The following is a 24,934-nucleotide window of genomic DNA, read 5'->3' as shown; positions in this document are numbered from 1 at the left end:
TTGCAGAAAACTATCTAGAGGAACTCAGACATGACCAGATTCTGATCTCACTTACATCAGGATAACTCCACTGACTTCAGTGGGGTGCTAATGATTTACACTATTGTGAACAGCAGTAGAATCAGGCTCGAGTTTTCCTGTATATCTTTAAATGCAATAGCAACACAATAGTGGCTCAGAAGACCACACCATTTCCATCCTCTGACAGCCTGGTTGTTGAATGGCAACAGATTGTTTTCTGCCTTACAGGAAGTAAATAAAATAAAGTACATGAAAAAGAATTTAAGCACCTTGTTTTTAAAAAAAAGTGTTCTACTGAAGACTACAACACAGTGTTTCTCAAACTTCTTACTAGTGTGCGCCACATCTTAATAGAAAGAGTGGACCAAATTCAGAAGTGAAGTAAATCAGACACCCCTTGTACTAACAATCTTGTACGTTCATATAAGATTCCCATAGACCTCTCAACACCTATTCTACCAATGTGTAAAGGAGTCTAGGTAGGTGTAAGTTGCAATCAAAATATTATACACTCCCCCCCATATTATTATCAATTATCTGTGTTGCGATAATGCCAAAGAGCTTTTCTTGATCCATAGACCAGGATTCCATTGTGTATAAACACAGAACAAACAGAGGGTTCCTTCCCCAAAGAGCTTACAATCTAACTACAAGGGATGTGATGGACATAGACTGATAGGGGGACACAAGGAAACAATGACACAATACTGGAGGTCTCACCAAACCAGACGCCTAAACATTGTCAAGTTTCTTGCTTGTATCATGACAAGAAAGGGTTTCAAGGAAAGATTTAAGAAAAAAACAGAGGAAGAAAAGTGGGCCTTTATGTGGAAATGTCAGCATCTGATCTGCTCTCACCGTGCCATCAGTCAGGAGTAACTCCCCTGCAATCAGTGGAGTTATAATAGTGCAAAATGCATGTAAACGAGCACAGTATCAAACCCACAACATATAAGAAGTCTTAGGACTGAATGGAGGAGTTTGGCTAACTGAACATTTTAGCCAGTGAAACCCAAAAGGCTCAGAGGCCCCGATAAATGTGCAAAAGTATTCTGATTATCCATATCCCTTTGCAGTTTCAGCATTACACTACAGTATAGTTCAGTGTCCCCACTTCATACTGTCCAAAATGAGATACTTGCAGAGATTACAAAGTTAAACTGAATGTTTCATCCTCAAAAAAAAAAAAAGAGTAGGTTTGGTGCAGTTCGGTTACAAGATCTAGGATGTCCTCACTTCAACAGCAGTTTTGTTATGTGGCTATAGGAGAACTTTTAGTTTTCAATTAAATTGACAGTATAGGGGGACAGTATAAATACACTGCGGTGTGAGTGTATAACAAGCTACAGGTCAGGCTACTATTAGAGCCAAGCAGAATTTCATCAGGGACCTCTTCAAAGATCAGCTCCTTGAAAAGCAAATGGAAATTATCTTGTGTGATCTGCCTATTCGCAACGGCACAATTACATTATGCATCAATCATGACTGGGCCTAGTATGTGCAAATTGCAGCACCCCATATTAGGAATTTTCAGTTTTATGGTAAGGTTGGGAACATATTGGTGTTTCTGTGTTAATGCACTGATGTTCCGAGTACTGATAACATCTTGTTACATTTCATATTAATGGGATAGTGTAATGTATAGCGAATGAGATCAAAAAAGTTTCCAATACCTATGTCTTATTTTTAAATACTCTAAATGCATAACATAGATAGTCCATTTGGTTCACTTTTGGAGATGTGTTTCCTAAGCTATTTCACCTCCCTGTTTTGGGCGAGGGTTTTGCATAAGTGGGATTTATTGTCTATTACAGTGTATACAGGAATTAACTCGCACAAATAGAGAAGATGGGGCTCAAGAAAGAGACTGGGAGTCAGGAGCTCGGGGTTCTATTCCCAGCTTTGCCACTTATTTGATCTTGGGTAAGCCACTTTGGGGCCAGATTTTTAAAGGCATTTAGGCACCCAAAGTTGCAAACAGGTACCTGGGGGGATTTTCAAATGTCCCTAAGTCCCACTGATTTTAGTGTTCTTTTTCCTCTTTATGGTCTTGAGATAAGATGAAAGGTGCTATGCACCAGCGGCTAAACTGTGGGTTTAAGCCACAAATGGATAGAGGCACATTGTCACAGAAAGGTAAGATTATCATACCCCGGTGGACACAACACATAGCTCCCATGCATACCAACTTGGGCAGAGGAGAGAAGGGGGGGTGGAGAGTGGGAGAATGAACCTAGAAGCATGGTTAGCCCTAGATTTTGCCTTGTGTTGATCTACAGAGAGGGGGAAGGCTCTTCACGTGCCCCCCACTCCTTCATCTTGCTGCATTAAGAGCAGGGCACAATCTTGGTCTGATAGAACAGTTACCAATGTACAAGAATGGAGCACATAGGACTCCATGTATGCACGTTAGTGAATTCTGTTATCCGGTTACTCAGCTTGTCCCTGGGAATGCTAAAAACACTATACAAGGTCTAACTTATCCCTTCCCTGGGGTCTGGCTTTTTTAGTAACTCAACCAATTACAAAACTTAAAATGTAGTCTGAGCTGTCTCACCAGGCCGGGCTGTCTCTACCATTTCCTGCAGAATCTCCCTGTCTCTATCTCTGGTTTCCTGTGAGGAGGGGCTCACACCCACTGCTTTCTACCTTCCACTGAGGTTAATAAGCTGCACCTGTCACAATGAGTCAGCAGCATGCAGTACTTTATAACATCTAACATCTTGAATGCTGACCTGGCCAAGTGGACAGTCTCCTGTAGCAGTTGGCGCCTCCAAACCAAGTATGACCCAGGCTGTTTTGAGCATTTTCCACCCACCGCCGCAACGCAAAGTTCTAAACATGAGTTAGACGTCTTCCTCAACAGAAAATGACTGAAACACGAGGCAAAATGGGTCTACCATGCTGTCACACTGGGCTGCTCTTTGATTTTCCACAACCATCTTGAAAACATTGCTGCCAAAGTCAGGACTAGGAATAATCTAATCAGCAAATTGCTGGTTCACCAGAGGTGCAGGTGCACAGACAGTTCGCACGGCGGCGCTGGCCCTGCGTTATTCCTCAGTGACATACTGTGCCCTTGCGTGATGTCGTTTGCCTCACACTAAATTGGTTCAAGTCGAATTGAACTTGACCCTACATATCATCACAGGCACCCTGCGCCCCCTTCTATCTCATGGCTACCAGTTGTGAGCAACACAGCCCCTCCACACATGCGTCACAGAGAGTCTACAGCCAGACTGGCGGAGAAGCTATGTGCCAGTCCAGGTCTCCCACTGTACACAGACATTTTCAGTCACCCCAAAGCATGACTTACGTTGAGGCGTCCATTATGGTCTCAACAGCCAGATCAGAATCTGTCAGCAGCAACCCTACGGTGCAATGAGTGGTCGGCTAAAGACATTTGGTTTCCTTGTCGCTGATCCGACTGTTCAGCCACCAGGACTTGGACCTGCCACACCACCTTTGGACTCTGCTGAACAGGTTCTGAACTAGCCAAGGAATATGCGCAGCCAGTCTCTACACATGGGGTCTCTGTGATGACCCACTTTGTCACTGTGGCCTCCATTAGTCAATGGTGCATGTTGTCAACAAGTGTCAACTGACTGAATTTCATGGTGGCCTTAGGGCCCTTCATTGTGCTGATGAAGCTGCTGTCAGGTGGCTTGGCAAGTGCTGCAAATGCTAGAAGAAGTAGTGCTTTATACAGGGATCTTCAAATACCTGCTAGCAGGGTCACTCAACATAACAGACTCTGCCGCACACAACCTCCATAAGGAATTATTGCAATTGTGTCTCTGTGCTCAGAGCAGTACAGGAACTCTTTCCTGGCTGTGCCTTTGGGGATTGCATAGTGTCCAAATGGCAGTGAGGAACAGAGGGGCTTGCAGAAGCATAGGCATGTTCTGTTCCCTTCTCAACCCTACACAGTTGGATGGCTGCACTATTCTAAGGCAAAGATCCTTTCAGAGCTCTGTTGCAAGTGATGAAGCTCCACTTCATCCCTGACCTACTACTCAGACCAGTGGCTAAATGCAACACTTTGTCCCTGCATGTTTTCCACAGCCCTCTGAAAGACATGCCCCCTCCAGTGTGGAACGGAACATTGCTATGAGGGTGGTGTGTCTGTGCTTTAGTTCCTGCCGGGCACAAGATTTAATTGAGGTATCAAGGCAATTTGCACCCTTTGCACCTGGCAGAGTGACTCTGGCTTTAGTTCTGTAGTTACTTTGAGTACTCAGGACAAAAAATAAATACATTTGATGAATGTACAAAAGGACAAGGGGATCCTAGCATTGGGAGAGAGGATGTTTGTACTTCATTGGAAACACTGACTGTACGGGGTCTAATTTAGAGTGGTCTTAGCTTCTAATTGTACTGCTGGAAAACTGATCAGCGGCTCTAGAAGGAGTTTATCCCCATAACATTAGGATCAACATTCAATGCCTTTGCTTGGACCAATTCATGCTTTTGAATGTGGGGTGGATAGGGGGGCATGACCCCTTCCACCTAGGGTTTGTAGCACTTTTTCTGCTTGGTGCTAGTGCCATTTGTTTGGTATGCAAACATTTTACTTACTCTGGGTGCCAGATTTGTTTCAAGCAGTTGGGCATGGAAACACTAAACTATGCAGATAAATTGCAAAAGATGAATGAGCCTCTGCACTCCAATATAATTTATATGCAATAATACATGTTATTTATCCACTCTGAAGGCTCTGTGAGCCAAAACATCACCATTTTGTCTATTTTCAGAATGTATAAATAAGACATAGTATTGTAGAGAAATTATATTGGAGTGCAAAGGCCCATTTATCTTTTGAAATTTACTTGCATACCGTTTACACTAGGAAAAAAAAAACACCATGTAGAATTTACACAGAAATAAAATGAGTTGGATGAAAGGTGTTACAGAAAAGTAAGATGGTATAGTAACCCATTCAAATTAAGTAATTCAACTTCTTACCTATTCATTAACCCTCACAATAATCAACACAATTTCCCCCAATTTAACAATCCAAATGTGGAGGGCATGATCCAAAAAGCAGAAGTCAGTTTAGCTGAAAACAAAGAGCTGATCTTGGATAGAGGACCAAATTTTTCTCTCATTGACACTGGTTATAAAGGCAACTATTTCAATGGATTTATTTGTGCTTTGCACTAAATGACAGCAAAATCTCACCCAGCAGAAGAAACTGACATATGCTCATAATGGCAAAACTTTATAGTTTCCAACCCTTGAGATCTAGGATGAGAAGTTGCCCCTGCTAACTTCAGAACTAATCTCCTGTATGTGTAACCCTTTTCTATGCATAAGGAATTGCCTTACATGATATGCTTGTCTGGTATCACCTACTGTGTATATTTCACCTTTGGAAGTAAGGTCCTGAGATTCAGATCCTCTGTTCTGACATATTTTGAAGAAAAATATTCTATACTTTCTCCTCAGTCTTTTTAGTACCAAAATCTGACTATTTGTTAAAATGAGAAATTTGGTAGCTGAAGGTCAAACTCCATGACCTTCCTCACATACGTAGCTTTCCCCTTCCCCACTTTATATTGCTTAGTCCTTTACCACATAATCTGTTGTGTCTTCTGTTCAATTATTACAGCCCAGATGCTCCAGGGCAGATCCTCAGCTGGTATAATTTGTCATAACTCCATTGACTTGAATGAAGTTATAGCCATTTACACCAGCTGAAGATTGTCTGTTCCAACTGTCCGTTTCACTCACAAGCATCTCTGCACCTTCTTTCAAGTTGCCACCTGTGGATGGAATGCCCTCTCCTATTCCGGTCTGCCAAGCCCATGCCCTTAACTCATTTAAATCCCTCCTAAAAGCTCCCTAATTTCTCAATGGCTGCAGTTTGACAGTCAGAAACATTCAGTATATTCTACTTCAGCAACTGAGCAGACCCACTAAGATGTGCACGTTGTTACTGAGCCTGAACCAAAAGCCACTGAAGTCAATGGAAACAGGAATTTGTTGAATTGCGCATCTTTTAGTGCACTGTAGCAGTGACCACATGGGATATTACTGTGTGGCAAGCCAGTACGCTGTAGATTTGCACTCTGGCTTGCTGTGCACTAAGATCCCGTGTAGATAAACCCAAACTCTTGTTGATTTCAGTGAGCCTTGGATCAGCTCCATTGGTGTTACCAGCTAAGAATATTGTCAGAAGCCTCATCCTTCCTTGCTGTACCTCCTTCCTACGGCTTTTCACTCTCACTTGTTGTGTCAAAACTAAAACTGAGATTGTAAGCACTTTAGGGATATGGATGGAGTCTTCCTGTATCCTTTGTTAACCACCTAGCTTACTTTTGGGTACTACAGATTATAAAATTAATAAAACTTTGAGAAAGAAGTTGGGAATTTTAAGTATTTTTGTTCTTAACTGGGACTCTTAACTGGGATTTTTTCCATGTGTAAGTAAAAATGTGCTTAACTATATGACAGCTGGATAGAATATACCAAACCCTGGGCAGAAGAACAGTTTCAGATTACATTTTCAGTGGAGATAGGAAAACTGCTTTGGATAAAATAAGAACCAAATCAGGGGACTTCAAAGCACTTCCTAGAAATCAGTAAGTATTATTATCCACTTTATACAGCTGGGAAAACTAAGGTATAAAGGGTGGAATTTTCAAAACTGCCTAGGTGACTCAGGAGCATAGGTCAATAGAATTTGTGCTCCTAAGTCAATAGGAAAGTCTGAAAATCCCATCCAATGAGCTTAAGTGACTTGTCATTACTGTACAGATAGTCTGGAGCTAGAACCTTGGTCTGTGGACTCTGAAGCCACTGCTCTAATTGCTAGCTATGCTTCTTCCCCTATGATATAATCCTTTAGACATAGATATTTGTCTGGTTAAATACAGTACGAGATTGCTAAAACTTCTACAGCAAACTGCACAAATAAATCATTGATGTTTAAGTGCACCATGGTATGAATATTTTATAGATCCAGCCCCATTTTTTATCTGCTCAGGTCTGTGGCCTGTACCTACCTAGGGCTTTTGGAAGAAGTGCATGCAGTTACAGTCAGGGGGATTCTCAAGCTAGCCTTGTATCTTACTTTTTCCATCTGTCTTTTAGGAGTTGTCCTCTCAGTGAATATTATATCTGGGTACTAAGTATTAACCTGAAACTTGGTAAGTAGCAAACAGAGGATTTTTTTTTTAAATCTACACAAGCAGAAGCAACTATAATCAAAATATGCTGAGACTGATGGATGGAAGGCACTATACAAATGCAAAGTACTTTACATACACTAATCAGTTCAGCTTCACATCTAGAACTGGCAAAATGTTTACAGAGAACAATTTATTCAACAGAATTTAGTCCTCTTTTCTTTTTGTGACTTTGATTTTAGGATTCCCTCCACCCATTTATATAAAAAAAATAAAACTCGGCCTGTGGCTTGCTCATGTATTATTCACTGCAACTACTGACCTGTTTGCGCTGCAATTTACTTGACGCACTGTAATGGTTCACCTAAGTCACATAGTGTTGTTTCTGCTCCTGGATTGGATGACACCAAAACCCAAGAGAGCTCTGGAGATGGCTATCCGAAATGCTTCCATGCATCAAATTCCATATCTGCACAAGCATGCGTTACACTTTCTCCAAGCATTGGTGTGAACAAAAGTTGCTCAGGCAGTTGTTCACAGAAAGCCAATAATAGGAGTTTTGAATAGTGGCAAAGAAAACATGCAGGGTTGACTGGAAAGAATTTTTCAGGAATATTTTTTTGCAGTAATCACACTGGCTGTACTCATGGAATCCGTCCTGAGCTAAATACTATTATACCACCATTCAGAGATGGATAAATTGAGGCATACATAGGCATGGCAGACTCTCTCTGGGACCTTGGGCAAGTGACTTAGGAAGTGTTATTGTCCCCATTTTACAGATGGGGAACTGAGACAAAAGGAAATGAAAGCCCTGATCCAGCCAAACACTTATTATTTGTATTAGGGTAACACCTAGAGGCCCCAGCTGTGCTAGGAACTGTATAAACACATAGTAAGAGACAGTCCCTGCCACAGATAGCAGACAACTAAATAAGCATGTGCTTTGAGTTAATAAATGCTGTGATGGGGAATGGGACTTTAATTTCTCTTCATGGGGAATTCGAGGCACAATGGGAGTGATCCTTTGTCTTGTTTATTTAGCCTCCAATCTTGTGAAGACTTATGCATGTGCTCAACCTTATGCGCTCTGAGTATTTCCATGGAGGTGAATGGAACTACTCACAGCGCGTAGTTAAGCACATGCTTATGTCTCTGCAGGATCAGGACCTTAGACTGTAAGCTCTTTGGGTAGGAATGGTCTTTTACTGTGCGTTTTGTACTGCACCCAGCGAAATAACAACAATAATTAATAAAAGCACCTAGCTCTTCTCTGGTGCTTTTCATCAGTAGATCTCAAAGCACTTTACAAAGGAGATCACTTCCTTTATCCCCATTTTACAGCTGGGAAAATTGAGGCACAGAGAGGTGAAGTGAATTGGCCAAGCTCACCCAGCAGCCCAGTGGCAGAAATAGGAAGAGAACTCAAGTCTTCAGAGTCCCAATCCAGTGCCTTATCTACTCGGCAACACTACCTCCTGATATTGTGGGGATCTCTAGGCATTACTGTGATATGAATAATAATTCATTATTACTAGCCTTCAGTAACTAGGAGTTTCACTGGGAGATGGTGAGTCATGCAAACATGCCTTTCTATAGCAAGAAATAAATCATTTTGCACATTCCAGTATTTTGGAGTGAGTGATGGGGGAGGGGGTAAGGAAATGCAAAATAAATCTAAAACATGTTTGATCCTTTACATTTATAATAAATCCAAGTGATTTGCCAGAACGGAAAATTCTCACATGCAGATTCAAGGACAATATTCTATTCATGTGCAAGAGTCATTTATTCATTTATAATTAGATAAAATGAACTGCAATTTTTTAAGAAAAAAATTTGCATGTGGCAACAGTAATGTATTACAGAAGGGTGGCACTTTGTTACAGCCATTTGTTAGTCAGGACGCTGGAGCTGCAATTTAATAGACAAGAAATAAGTACAGTAGAGGAAGGGAAAAAATTAAATTCCGCGTGATCAGCAAGGTTTCAAACAATCGCTAGCCAACTGAAGTGGGTGCCATATCTATAAGTCATTTTGTTTTATAGGCCATTAGGATCTCCTGAGAGAGGCTGCATGGAGACCGCTGCTTTTTGTTGAAATTAAAATGTCAGAGAAAAAGAAATAGAACAAAACAGGGAATCTGCAATTAATTACAAGGCCATAAAAATTCAATAATCAGGAGGCAGTGCTGCTGTAGGCACAGCGGTATCTGATTCAGGCTAACAGGAATGGAATACATTAATCTTTTCAAATTAGTTTTTTAATCTGACGGGGATATATAGTGACGTGTTCTTTTACTGTTTGAGGAGAACTGCTGTCTAATATATAATGCTGAGTGTCTGGAATTAGGACATCTATAGCCATTTTGTGACTACAAGATTTTCACTGCATTTATTCAACCCTATCTGTACACCTGTCCTACAGCAATCAGGCTAAACACGTTTAAAGTTCATATCCCAGATACTGCTTAAGAAAAAGAATTAAAATGCTGGGATTAAGACATATATCAGTAACATCAAGTCTGAGCTTCCCTGGTTTTGCTGCAGTCCTTCTTGAAGACTTCCAGTGAGTATCATGAGCTCTCATATGCTCACAGAAGGAGGAGGAGAGGACTGAATATTTAACAAAGACCTCACTTCTCCAAAATGTTCATTGGACACTGGCATTGTATTGGTGTAAACAAAAACTATTAAAATGTTTAAACAGACTAAAAACCCCTTTTTCCTCTAAACTGCTCACCTTCAAGTCACTGAATCTTATGGGGTTATAATTTCACTAGTTCGCCAGTCTCCATAGGGAGTGTGGCCAGGGTAGACAAGACATGAACTTTTATGTAACCCCTCCTCTAAACAGGCAGAACGTCCCCCTTTGTCTCCCCTGGCTGCCCTACCCTCACCTCCTTTTATTTAGTTAGTTAGCTTATCAAAGAGTCTGTCAAGCCTTTTTTATGCATCATAGAGGAGAAACAGAAAGGCACACAGCCCCCCCAACCCCCTTTTTTCTTCTTTGTAGGTCACCTCTAAGGTTTTCCACCTAGACTCTTCAACTAGACCCTGCCCCTCCATTTTATATTCTGGTGACCAACATCATTAGTATCACAGAAGCCCAGTGCTCCCATACCTTCACACAGGCCCCACATTTCATAGGGCTGTATTATTGGTGACTTTTATGTAGCTTGGGTGTGCTTTGGGAGCTCTCAGTGTAAAGGCCAGCTTGTTCATCCTGTCTGTTCTGAGGATTTTCTTTCCTTTGCGTTTCAATCCTGTATGGGCATATTAAAAACTCCACAGATTCACCAAATGAGTCTAAAATGGGCTTAGCCCAGTTTTGAATGAAATTTTAACACTTTTGGTTTATTTAATTTTTAGTTTACAGATTTTCAATCTAATTCCAGTGCACTCACTTGAGAAGCAGTTTATCATGTTTGTTCAGTGCCAGCATGTAGAGTAACATCATTTATGCATTCATTGCCTTTTCCTGGAAGGCAGGACAAATGGGCATGGACAAGTCTTTCTCATGGATTCTTCCCAGGATAAAAGCTATGTTAAAACCGAGAGAGAGAGACTCCTTATACTTTAGGGAACCAGGTGTGCAGGAACAGAAATAAGCAGCTACATTTAAAGGGTATATTCCAGGTAAGGAGGAGAGGAAAAACACTTCATGCTGTTTGCATTCATCCTGTCCTATCACTCCACTTTTTGTCCTTTGTAACACCATCTTTCATCTTTATAAATCAAATCGAAGTGTGCGCAGCAGGCACTGGTGCTCTCTAATAATCACTCTCTGCAAGTATAACTCGGTATTTGCTTAAAATTCATTTTCTGTGACAACTTCTTCCAGTCAAGTCAATCTCTAAAAAAAATTGAGAAAAATTAACATGAACAGGGCCTGAACCCATTAGAAGGGAACTTGTTTGTTTTAAAACTGGAATGAATATTTGAAGAACAGTTTTTACATTATTTGCCCAGCTCTAGTTGAGACACTTATGCCTTGTCCACAGTAGAAGTATCCTTAAAATTTCCAACCACTGCTGCTACCAGTCCAACTCCATTGGCGCGAGTGATGCTGGGGTGCTGGTATAGACAGACCCCATGACACCTAGCTCTGTACAGAGCAAGGTTAGACAAGATGGCAGTTGCAATGCTAGAACTCCCTCCATGACTGCTGCACAGGGAGTTGTACCAGTGGGAAATTTTAAGGAAGAAGTCTAGTATAGAACAGTGATTAGCAGAGAAGTGTGGAGCAGCTTTTACTGGCTATCTAGACAGCTCATGAGATTCACTACCTTCGCACCTGGCAGGTAATTCACCATGCAATTCTCCCAGCCATCACAAACCCATCTATCTATCTATCTAATGATGATGCTCTTTCTGTTCACAGAGGTTCTTGCATTATAAGAATATCTAGAACTATCAATCTAAATACATCCTGAGTTATGGTTGGCCTGTAAAACAACATATCTTAACAAATATCTCCACATACAGGATTGTTGTTATTATTTGTATTATGCCAGCAATAAGAGACCCCAGCCATGTACTCTGGTGGGAGATAGTCCCTGTCCTGGCAAGCTTACAATCTAAATCGACAACCAGATACAGGGTGGGAGGAAATATTCCTCCATTTTACAGATGGGAAACTGACACACAGAGAGATTAAATGCCAGAGCTTTAAAGGGAGTTTAGGCACCTAAAAACTTTTAAAAATTTGGCCCTAAGTGACTTTCCCAGGGTCATACAAGAAGTCAATGCCAGACTCTCCTCAGCCCTAATCCATAGGCACAAGACCACCCTCTTTGTCTATAATTTTATTTTATTCTAAACCAATCAAACACAGCCATTCCAGATATTGCATCTAGAGGTCTTTTTGATTTGCAGGAAGAATGATGATAGGCGAATACATAATTATGGTGGCTCCCAGTCCAGGGCCCATGAAACTTCCCCTTTGGGGGCACCACACTGCCAGTGCCACCCAGCCTACAACAATCCATGTTTGTACAGCATCTAGCACAATGAGGCCCTGGTCCTAGACTGGGGCTCCTAGATGCGACAGTAATACAAATACTAAATAAATCAAATGGTGGGAAAACAAACATGGGCCTGATTCTGGACTCAATGAAGTCAATGGCCATTACTCCCACCAACTTCAGCTGGGACAGATTTGAGCCCAGGGGAATCTCTGCTCTTTCCCCTGCTCCATCACTGCCTGGCCACTATGGGATAGGGAGGAAAAGTGGCTGGAACAGCAGGAGATACCAGAAGAGAATAAAGAAGCGGAGCAGCAGCCCCACTGCAGAACCTTTCCCTTGTGTTGAAGCAGGGAGGAGGGTGAAGAGAACAGCTCTTTTTAAACCACCTGCTTGGCTTCTCTTAAACAGCTGCCTGCCCACTGAACCTGGTTTTTGCTCCCACAAGAGTGCAAAAAAAAAAAAAAAAAAGGCAGCAACAGAGCCTTCTCCAGCATTCTCAGCTGACTGCTCATGAGGACTAAGAGCAAACACCTTAGTTCCTGAGTCAAATATACTGTAGAAATCTGACCCCAGCATTCCCAGCACATGCTGATGTCTGAAAATTGCATTCCGTATTCTAGATGTGTAAGTTGGCTCACCAAGGCACCCTGCCCTGCACACATGAACCTGACTGGTTACTCCTCATTTGGTACACGTTCACCTCTACAGCGATAGGTGTGCCTATTACACATCCACCTACGTTCCCAGTTGTACACTAGATCATGTACCTACCCTGCAAACAATCCTTTGAATAGGACCAAACAGAAAAGGGGAATTATTGTGAATGGGTGGAAAAGATAAGCAAGGAGAGAAAACCAGACAAAAGAACAGAGAGAGGACTAGCGATGGAGAAAGAAGAAGTGGGAGGGAAGGGAGGTTAAGAATCGGGCAGAAAGAAAGACAGGGATGGGGAGAAAGAAGCAGAGAGGGAAAAAACCAGAGAGGAGAAAAACAATGAGAACAAAAACGTTAATGCAAACTGGAAGGTGAAATCCACGCAAAAAGTACATAAAGCAGAGATTTTTCCCAAATGATTTTGGGGTGTCCATCTTGAGACATCTTAGAGGACCTGATTTTCAGAAAGTGCTGAGTACCCACACTCTGAAAGTCAGGTCACTCTAAAGTTCTAATTGCACACCCAGAAAGTGGGGCACTCAAAATAACTTGTCACACTTAAAAATCTTGGGCCAAAGTGACAGGTAGACAGCAGAGAGGGAGAAAGGAGGGACAAAGACCAGGCGAGATGCGGCTACCACAGCAAGGTAAGAGCGTGGAGGGGCGGGCACAGAGCCAACATAAACTGGAAGTGATGGGGAAGTGCTCCAACGCCAAAGACTTTGGGAGCCACGGAATGACTATGAGAAGCCAATAATCCCCAACACCACAGTCATTTGGTGTTGTTTTAATAGTTCACTCAAATCTGGTACCCTCATTATCTTCGTTCTATTAAAAATTAATTTAAAATGCATCATATGCTTTGGCATCTTGTATCACCACAATATGCCCTATCTGTTATTTTCTCTCATGTGTAATAACAAGACTGACCTTTCAAAAATACACCATAACAACAGATGGCATAGAAAGATAAAGCCAAAATCGAGAGCAGAGCAGACTGTGCTTTGCTACTGGCCTTTAGAGAGAGAGAGAGAGAGAGAGAGATGAGGTGATGGTATGAGTGCATTATTCTTATAAAATTTATACTTCAGTAGCATGGTCTAAGAGACTCAATGGTTTAGTAAAGGACTGGTAAGTAATCCAACTACTATTGCTCTTTTCTGTGGCTTGCAACTATTCTTCAGAGAATCTAGCCTGCTGGAGATTCTAGATTCACAATGCAATTCTCACTCATTGCATTTTCTGGTTCTACCACTTATTAAGCTCAGTGTGAAAAGTCAGCCAGAAAGCTGCTGAGAATCACACCAACCTCCAGAATGCAAAGTCATATGAGCGCACAACTACCAGAGGTAAAGTATTCTCAACCTGCAAACTCATGATAGTGTCATGTACAGAGTGAAATCTCTGGGTCCTAATCTCCTTCTAAATAGGTCTTGTGGTTTTGCTGGGAGCACCAGAGGGAGAGTATGGATTAGGTGATATCACTGGTATAAATTAAATGTTATGCATAGAAGCTACTCAAACCTCTGCTTGCTGCATTAGTCAGTATTTATGATCCGGGTGACAAAAACTCTTTCATGATGTCTTTTTACCTCTCTATTTTGGCTTGGATTGGTTTCATTAGGCACGCGGGGAAGTGAGATAATTGGACTGACAAACCCCCAATCAGCAAAACAATGTATTTGTGCTCCTATGATCTCGCACCCAGTGAAGTTCATGACATGAAATCCCATCGACTTCAACCGATTCAGGGTTGGGGTCCCTAATTCTGAGACCTCCAACTACAATGTGTGTGATGCAGGCCTTTCAAATACGTGACAACAATTGAACAATGAGGGAGACACAATAGGGGAGGAAGCATTCCGTAGGGCAGTGTTTCTCAACCTTCTCAGCTTGGCCACGCTGAAACACTGCTCTGTGGTGTAAAGAATTGCACCACAATTGAAGAGAACAAGGTGCAATACCCAGCTCTGCCACAGGCTTCCTGTGTGGCCTTGGGTAAGTGTGCCTCAGTTTTAGCCCAGTGCTCAAGCCCCTAAGCCAGGTAGAATGGGGGTAGAGTTTTCCCTCCCTCAGGAGAGGTATTATAAGAATCCATTAATGATTGTGACATACTGAGATGCTACAGGGCATAGGGCCATGTGTGTTTAGATAGAACAAGAAGAAGCTTGATTGCGTGCCTTTAACGTTCTGATATTTTTTAATGGCACTCTCAGACTAATAGTAGAGTTAAATCAAACACAGCGTATAAGAAGTTAGCCTGAAGTCTATTAAAGATCTCACACACCATCAGAGACTAATGAGTGAAGACACAGTGATAACCGCTGAGCAAACTTTCAAAGACAGAGTTTTATACAAAAGTCATGAACAGCTCATTAGAATAACTTCAACCAGAAGAGATGTTCCCCACTGAAGATTGCTTCATAGCACCTTCCACTGAAGGACCTGAAAGCATTTTACAAACATTAATGAATTAACTAAAGATGGACTCATTCCCAAATCCTAGATTGCCAGGGATCACTGTCAGGTCCTATCTTGTTCAGAATCTTAGTTAGTACCTGGAAAAAGGGGTAAACCAGGATGAATGAAATAAAGCACTACTATTCTTACTAGATCAAATTCCACCTTGCCATCTGCATCTTGAAGACCCTATCTGCTCTCATTTCCTCCTTATACTCGTCCCAATTCTCTCTCCATCTCCCTGCTCTTCGTTCTCCCATTCTTGTCTTTCTTTCCTCCATCATGCAGACCCCCAGAGCTGGAACAGGTTCCCTCGTCTTGTCCAACAACCTTCTCTCCTCCTCCTCCAAATGCCTCTGTACTAGAACCATGCGAGTCATGAAATTACTTGTTCACACTTTTATGGATGCACTTCAGTGATGTTCCTGCACTTGGGGTTTACTGGCAGAAATGGTCACAGAAATTCAATCTCAAAGTTGTACGGACAATTATTTACACGGAGAGTTCTATTATTAGTTTTAATAACCATTTATGAATAATTTTCACTTGAAAATATTCACAATGGAAGTCCTGGCCACGTAGTGGCATTTTTACATAGCCGATGATCGTGTGGTTACCAAAAGCTTCACGGCATGATAAGATGGCGGACAAAGACTGAACATCCAGCCAGACCATCTTAAGGACTTAGCTAGAGATAGATCCAGGTGGCACTCTATCTACAAGGAGGTTACATCCTCTTGGGATTTGGCTAAATGACAATTACAACAACAAGGGAAATCCATGCATGCTCATCCAGTCAGGTATCCATGTGACTTAATGAAAAAATCACATCTAAGCCATACAACTCAAAAATTTTGAATATTTGCAATTAATCCATGCAGCAAAATAATAATATTAGTCAAATTTGAATAAATAAATAAATTCAGGGAAGCCACAATGTGTTTGTCATATTCTGTGAGCAGCAATGAGTAGAAGCAGCATGTGACAGATGTGTAGTCATGTTGCTTAATGCACTACTGAAAGGCACTCAGATATGACACCGATGAGTGTAGTATAAAAACCTATACTGAATAGTAGTTCGTAAAACAAATTACCCATTGAAAACTGTTTTCTCTGTTCTCCACTTCTGCCATTAATCCTTTTGGACAGTGGTCACCATTCAAACATCAACATTTACGTCACAGAGCGAGGAGATAATAGTCCGTCTTTGTATGTCTCCACTATAACTGTGCCTCACCTGCACCATGGTGTTTGCTTCCAAGCATCTCATTAACTGGATGATATTGAGAAACTGGAGGGAGATCAGATACAAGCTAAAAAAAAATGATTACGGGGTGAGAGGGACTGATTTATGTGGAAAGATTAAGAGAGGCAAATATAAATAGCTTGGCTAACTGAAGATTAAGTGAGGCGCATGATAACCGTCTATAAATATATGGCTGGTGTAAACACCAAGGAGGGAGAAGAATTATTTAGCTCAGTAAAAGGGAGTATAACTAGGAGTAAAGAGAGAAAATTAAGGCTGGCTATCAGGGAAGAGCTTCCAGACAGCGAGAACTAATAGGCTGTGCAATGGCCTCCTAAGGGAGGTTTTAGTGGACATAATATTTAGTCTTGCTCTCAGGAGTGAGACTGGTTGAAGAGCAGACTCCACGCAAAACACTTAGCTCAGACAGAATTTGTTCAGGACTTTTTGGAAGATCTAGTCCATGCTGGACGTGCTCAGGACCTTAACACAGGAATAGGCACAGCCCCTCTTATATCATCATTACAGCATCTCACTTGCACAGCCACTCCCATATTAGTTACGTGACACCTATCAGTGGAGAGAGAGCCCCCGTTACTTGAGACATTTGAAACCAGACTGGACAGGCACTAGAAAATGTACTGTAAAATACTGCCCCGGGTGGGGGGGGGGTGGATTAAATTACCTCAGAGGTTTTTTCCTTCCCTAATTTATGTGATTCTATGATAAACGCTCTGCTTTTTGCTAAATATTCATTCAAGTTATAATGATTGTAATAATCATGATTAGATAAAACAGTTTTCTCCCAAATTTGATGGCTAATAAAGTCTTTGTCCTCATTGGTCTTCCCCTTCTGCAATTAACTCAACCATACTCTGGCTCATGAACGCGTGTAACCTTTCTGGCAAGGGCTTTTTCCTAATCCTCTGTGACAAGCCTCACAGCAGGTTTGATATGGAATCCAAGAAGAGATGACTCTATGTAACTAGAGAGACCCATCTAGCAGACTACTTTCTGAAGCCTACTGTGTTCTGTTTATGGTTACTGCAGGTTGAGGGCTGTCCATTTTTGTTTTTACATTAAACTCACAAAGATCTGTGAGCAGAAGGATGGCAGGAACTGTCCAAATCAGTAGCATTAGTAGGAGGCAGGAACTGATCATTCAGGCACCAAGTTGTCCGATCATAGAATCATAGAATATCAGGGTTGGAAGGGACCTCAGGAGGTCATCTAGTCCAACCCCCTGCTCAAAGCAGGACCAATCCCCAATTTTTGCCCCATATCCCTAAATGGCCCCCTCAAGGATTGAACTCACAACCCTGGGTTTAGCAGACCAAAGCTGAAACCACTGAGCTATCCCTCCCCCAAAAACTATTTCTCTACAGTTATAATTTGGACCCCTCTTCATCCTCTTTCTGACTAGACCTCAGTACCTCGTGGGGAGCCCCACGACTCAGCGACAATGTCAGATCTCTTTGGTTGATCAAGCTTTTGGCTGACCTTTAGCAATAGTATGAAATGGGATAGGGGTTGTTAGCAAGCAAAGGGAGCTCATGTTAACTGTTAGATTCCATTCCCATAACTATATACACATGTCATTCTTCAGTGATGCTGTTGATAAACAAGAAGTTAATTTACATAAATAAATAAAAACATACTGAGGAAGGAGCCACCTTTGTTTAAAAAAAATTTTTTTAGGAAAGAAATAAAAATAAATGGGGAAAGAAACATGATCTTCAAACTAAGCAACTGTATTAGAAACAATGGATGGTAAAAGACAAAAATAGGACAAGATTTTCAAAAATTAATTAGTGGTGTTGGGTGTCCAGGATGGAACACCTTAAGAGGGTCTAACTATGCAAAGAGTAGGTGCTCAGTGCATTCTGAAAATCATACCCCTTTGAGCTGCCATAAGTTGGGCGCCCAAAATTTGATGCACCCTAAGTCACTAGTCCGTTTGTAAAATATTGGCCTTACTGTTCAACCATTACCATGGTAACTAGACTATATATTGACACCAATATACTATAAAGCTGTGTATGCAGGGGAGTGAGGGGGAGGGAATAAGTGCTACTAAAAGCAACCACTTGTTCAAACTTCATAGTCTTATAGACTTGAAGGTCAGAAGGGACCATCATGATCATCTAGTCTGACCTCCTTAGGGTGACCAGATATCCCGATTTTATAGGGACAGTCCCAATTTTTGGGTCTTTTTCTTATATAGGCTCCTATTACCCCCCACCCCGATCCCAATTTTTCACATTTGCTGTCTGGTCACCCAAGACCTCCTGCACATTGCAGGCTACAGAACCTTGCTCACCCACACCTGCAACAGACCCATAACTTCTGGCTGAGCTACTGGAATCCTCAAATCATGATGTAAAGACTTCAAAATACAGAGAATCCATCATTTACACTAATTTAAACCTGCAAATGACCCATGCCCCATGCTGCAGAGGAAGGCAAAAAAAACCCCACAAAACCCCAGGGTCTCTGCCAATCCTTCCTGACCCCAAATATGGTGGTCAGTTGGACCCTCAGCATTTAGGCAAGACCCAAGAGCCAAACACCAGGGAAAGAATTCTCTGTAATAACTCAGAGTCCTCCCCATCTAGTGTGCCATCACTAGCCTTTCAATAGTTCAAGTAGAGTCTAATCCAAAACCCAACCAAAAAAAAAAATCAAACTTTCAAATTTGAGAAGCCAGAGCCATCCATACAAAGGCTCTCCATGCTGGCAGTGGATCCATCAGGTCCATGCCAGCAATGTGGTCCCTGCTGATCCAAGGGCTTCCCCCTTTCCCTTAAGGAGGGATTCCCTCTGTGCCATGGAAAGTTAATTTAGTGCCAAGCCATGCTAACTTCCTTCCCCACTTTCCACAGGATCAGTGGTGAATGATGTGCCATCTCTCTGACCTGTCCACTCCTTCCCCGGCCTATCCATTTAAAACAGGGGCCAAAAACTGTTGTGGAGGCAGCTGACTTTGTCCCTGCCCTTTGCACATGGGAAGTTTATGATCCACGCACAGATGGATGCATAGATCAGACAGACCCAGTGATTGAACACTTCTTTACGATACAAAAATGCATCCATGATGCTGCGATCATGACACCTGTGAAGGAGATTTCTCATAAAATTTAATCTGACATTTCCTTCCCAAAATATTATTTTTCAGAAATAAGTTAAGGTTGGTAAATCTCCATGAAGCCATCAAAGACAAAGTCTTTGCATCAGAAAACCAGTTTTACTTACCTCTTTACTACCTGTATGAGCCAAAAACTCCAGTAGTTAGACTATGCAGTCCTTATTAAGGCAACGCTAGTGTGAAAGCCTGAGTCAAGAGTGCAGGATTTGGAGCAAGAGTGCTCTGAGATCCTAAACCATACCCCTGTAGGGTTTGTCTATGCTAGAAGTTGTGGCCCTGTTTTAGCAAGAGTTAACTGATTGCCAATTAATTGGAGTTAACTAATATGGATGTACATGGTAATTTAGGCGCTCCAAAAATATTTGTTCCATGACACAAACTTTTGTGGTTTACCCTAGGGCATAGTCAGGAACAAATGCTTGGGGAGTGCTAGTACCTACAGCAGTATTTACAATTGTGTTAATGAACCCAGGTTATTTGGCAAAACCACAAATTCTAATCTCGACAGACCCTTACTGCGTGACCTTGGAAAAGTCACTTGGTCTTCTTGTTTCTCCAACAAAGCATTGGATAAAAAGTAAAAATTCCACTGAATAGTAGATACTGCTCTGGATTAGCTTTGATACATTAATAAAACCAAATGAGAAAACTAGTCTTGGTTATCAAAGTGTATGGTTTCCAGTCACACCGACTCTGTCCTGCGAAAGGGCCCAATCCTGAAAGGTGATGGAAGCCTCCTAGCAACTGATGAGCAGGCTCAACTTCCAACCAAGCTAAAGAGAGATAAGGACATTCAGCATCTTGTGGAATCAAGCACTTACCATTGTATCTCTCTGGTTTCAATATGATGATTTTAACTCAGGGTTTTATAGTTTTACTCACTTGTGATTTTGGTTTTTGGAAGCTTCATAAAAGAATTCTTATGCAATTATATGCCTATATTCAAGATACTGGTGGCAGACTAAAAGCAGCTGATTAAAAAGTTGATCCTCAACTGGTGTAAATCAACATAGCTCCACTGAAGTCAATGGAACTACTCCAATTTACATCAGCTGAGGATCTGGCCCAAAAATTTGTCCTACACCTACTAAAATGGAAACGGAAATCCCAAAGATGCTGGTATATTGGCATAAAACTCTGAAAGGCATAGGAATTAATGGTTTCAGTTCCCCCATCTCCATTCCTCTCAAGTGCTCTGAACCTTACAGAGGTGTGTGGCTATGACCCCAACAATTAGTAGCTCATAGTTTTCCATTTGCCTGATTATCCATGCTTTCTACTCCCTCTAAAGAAACAAAAACAGTATGAGGAAGACGACTGACCTAAGCAGCTAAAGACAAATCAGCTTCATATGTTTTAACTTGAGAAAAAGTGGAATCATTACAGTTTTTATTAGAGATAACCATCATGAACTTAGCAAACGAAAATTCATTCCACTAAACCTCCCTGAATATCTTTTCTTATGGATTACAGATAAGGCTGATAATGGCACTATATATGACATAATTTATTTGGATACCCAGAAATCCTCAGATTAAATTCCACATGATGGACTCTTGTTTAAACAATGAAGTAAAAGATCCAAGGTAGCTCATGAGGAACACAGAGAGCTGGCTAAAAAAAAAATACATGGGGAGGGGAAATACACGTGATTGAAAGGGGAAAAATGAGGTCCTAGGGAGGTCAATGAGTAGGACTTTGTTGAAACCATCTTTTTTTTTTTGGAGTTTTATTCCATATAAATGATGTAATTAGTGGGAATATAATACAGAATTGGGCATTAGAGGGTGTAGTGAATATAGATACCACAGTAAGTAAAGGTAAAAAAGAATGGCATCCCCTTTGTAAAAAAAATCCAGTGGAAAAATTAAACCTAACACAGATACAAATAAAGATCATCCAGCTCAAAAATAATACATATTAGTACAAATCTTTGGAGTGCGGCACAAGAAGAGAGGAACAGATTTAGAAAAACAATTGGATTCTTTTAGGACAATAAGAAAATGCAATGTAAAAGTTGGATAATGGATAGAACCGGTTTCTGATCTCAGTTATATGGGTGTAAATCCCGTGGCTTCATAGTTACTCTGGATATACACCAGTTATCTCAGGCTGGCATCTAAGGCATAATGAATATGCAGGCATATATCTGCCTCAACAGCAAAATATTTATCTTCAGGAAACCCTGCACAAGTCCGTAAGGCCACAGGTGTATTCTGTGTGCACCATGTTAACAGCATTACCTCCATTGCCTTTCATGTCTTGGAGTGCAAGTCTACCCTGACAAGTAACTGGAAAAATGCCATTGTGAGGTTCCACATTCAATGTCTCTCAATCTCTCCAGATCAAACAGAATGAGTTTACAAATAAATAAATAAACTTTTTCCCCCTCAACTGCCAGCCCTGAAAATTCACCCTGGCTCCAGCAGTCAAGCTGAGGTCTTTCCTTTTGGTATATCACTAGCAATTAAGGTCCCTCAGACCAACCTGAGTTTGTACACAACCTCATAGTCTTCAATAGGTTTGCAACGGTGCTACACACCAGCCCATTCACTCAAACTAGATAATCTAGTTGATTACACTAGAAGAAATAGCATCCAGTTCACACTCTCTCACCTGTGTTGGCTCTGCAGGAATAATAAAAACATACTTTCCCCACTAAAGTCACAGGGAAGAATACAAAGGGAAGAAATTTGAAGAGTAGGGAGGAGTCATTTTTTAAATAATCCCACAACTACATTTAAATTACACTTCAACTCACTTGATTGCAGCAATACTTTGGTACTAGCACCTGGGTGGCGTATCACTTGTTCTGAAACGTGCAAAGTACTTAGGTTCTCAGGTCCGAACAAAGCACAATTATCAGGGTCTGACCAAGCTCTGCCTGGCACACTAGACAGGGAAAAGGGAGGAAGGCAAAGGTGATTTTGTGCCACTTTTCAGCTCCTGGAGCAATTTAGAGCATCCTCATGGAGTCTTTCATTTGTGCCCAGCTTCAAACCACCCAAGTGAGCCATTCTAGCAGCCAGAGATGGCCAGAGTCCCACTTTGCTCTGACAACAACACCTTTCACCCAGCCATCAGGAGCTGTGAGGATGCAGCAGACTTTGCACCACCAAGGAAGTCCTCAGCTGGCCAGCCAGGCTGGCTTTGCACTGCTATAGTGGCACAAAGGAGCTACAGGGGGATCTGGAGCTTGGCCCTGAGGGGAAAGTTAACTGTGATTCTATAGCACATTTCAGCCAAAGATCACAAAATACTTTATAAACTTAAGGCTTCTCTTGACTGCTGTGCAGAAGGCAGACAGACAAGGAGTGATGAATTAAGGCCTGTATGTCAATACATTTTAAGATGTGTCACTGACCAGCAAGCGTCCTGCTTGCAAATGGGTAGAAAAACAGGTTAACCTACCAAAACCATTTTGAGATGTATTGATGAGACTCAAATTGGGCAGAGAAGAGGTTACAGTGAATTGGCAGATGAAAATGTATGGAGGGTAATATTTTCTACTGCCAAGTAATTGTGTATTCCTGCATAAATCTGGAAAAAGCAATATTCTACTCCTGATTTATTTTTCATTTATATTTTTGTGGTATCTGAATAACCCTGACATAATTTTCATGAGCAGTGCAATTTATAACATGCATACAGAACCCCTTTCAGAAACTTGGGACAAAGCCTCACTTAATGTTCAATAAAAGGTCTTTTGGTGATGATGCTGTTAAGTTATCAATGTAACTTGACTTCGACAGAAAACTTATATACATTTCTGAAGATCAAGAGTTATGAGCTCAGTTAGAAGATAAACTGCCGGGCTGTAAAAAGCTATAAGTGATTGCTCAGTTTGATACAAATGTTTATATTTGTAACCTCTGAAAATGTGTATATTCCAGAAAACATTTCAAAGGGTTATTAAGAAATAACTTCAGACACTAATTGCTTTTTTCCCAAATTATTTTTGTGGGGCTGTTTTGATAACACAATTAACAAATGAAATATATCGGAAAAGGATTTAATTATGCATGTGTATGTTTACAGCTGTAAGGATAATAGTGGGTAGTAAAGTAGCACAATTTAACAATTTCATCATCCAACACCATCCATTCCAACACCATCCAACTTTTCGCAAAGTCAGAGTATTGACAGTAATATAAAAACAAAACAAAAAACCCCACAAAAATCATAGGCCATGGAGAAGTAGGAAAGTGCATACGTAATTCTAAACAACAACATAGCCATATCAGTAGCTAGAAGGGGATCATTTTCATTAATCAAAAGCTACTAAGGACTCTCTACTTGTTAGTTTACAGCCCTTCTCAGAATGGCAGTTCATTTACATTACAAGATCAAAGGTCAGATAGCTCTGCTGTTATGGCATCAGAGCCGTCCTCCTAACAGGTTGCTACTATAGCTGACATTGATCAGTGAATAAAACAGCACCTCAGTTTGAACAGAAGGGATACTTCAGCGTGACCACCCATATAGAATTTCCCTTGACACACCTCACTCAAATAGTAACCATTGCTTTAGTAGCTCCTTACAAATTTTGTGTAGACAAATCATAGTCAAGCAGTGACTTGTATAGCATAATTTGTGCCAATGTCAACAATACTGCATCTCCGCTGCTAAGAGAGAGGACTAGAAATGTCTAAATAAGAACCCTCAAGATGCATATCTAGCTTCTGAGTGTGAAAGTTCCACAGCAGACAAATATTACTGGTGCTCATGCAAAACATTTGGAAGTGAGATACAGTAATCAAGACCTAGGCACACAATCCCCAGACATCCTGACACGCAGACAGGTCTATAAATTTCACTGAGAGATGATCTGATTTGGAAATCAGCAGAAAAATTATCTGGGACTATGTTCTTCTTAAATAGGTAAAAATACGGACCTACCAAAAATATCTCAAGTAGTATTTAAAACCTGCATGGACAGTTTCTTGTCATTATGGTAGATGGTTTAGTAAAAGTGTTAATTAATAATGGATTGCCTTTCATTTTATTAAAGCAATGCAGCCAATATTGCTCAGTGTTCCTGGGAGGTTGTTGTTTTTCTTTCATTAAACAATGCATGTTGGTGCAAAACTGTAAAATAGATGGTGACTAACCTAATCGTACAGGGCGAGGTAATCCAAACAAACTTTGGTCATCCTGCCAAGCAAATATTTTTATTCTTGGGACTTACTTTGTACAGAAGGCTGGTCCTATAATAAATTCAACTTTAGGACACTACTACTTTGAGCGAAACCCAAACATAGTGTTTGCATTGGAAAATCCTAATGAGACCAGTCATTTAAATGGATAGG

Source organism: Eretmochelys imbricata, chromosome 7 (genome assembly GCF_965152235.1).
Source record: "Eretmochelys imbricata isolate rEreImb1 chromosome 7, rEreImb1.hap1, whole genome shotgun sequence".
Lineage (NCBI taxonomy): Eukaryota > Metazoa > Chordata > Testudines > Cheloniidae > Eretmochelys > Eretmochelys imbricata.
Note: the sequence above shows the minus strand (reverse complement) of the source record.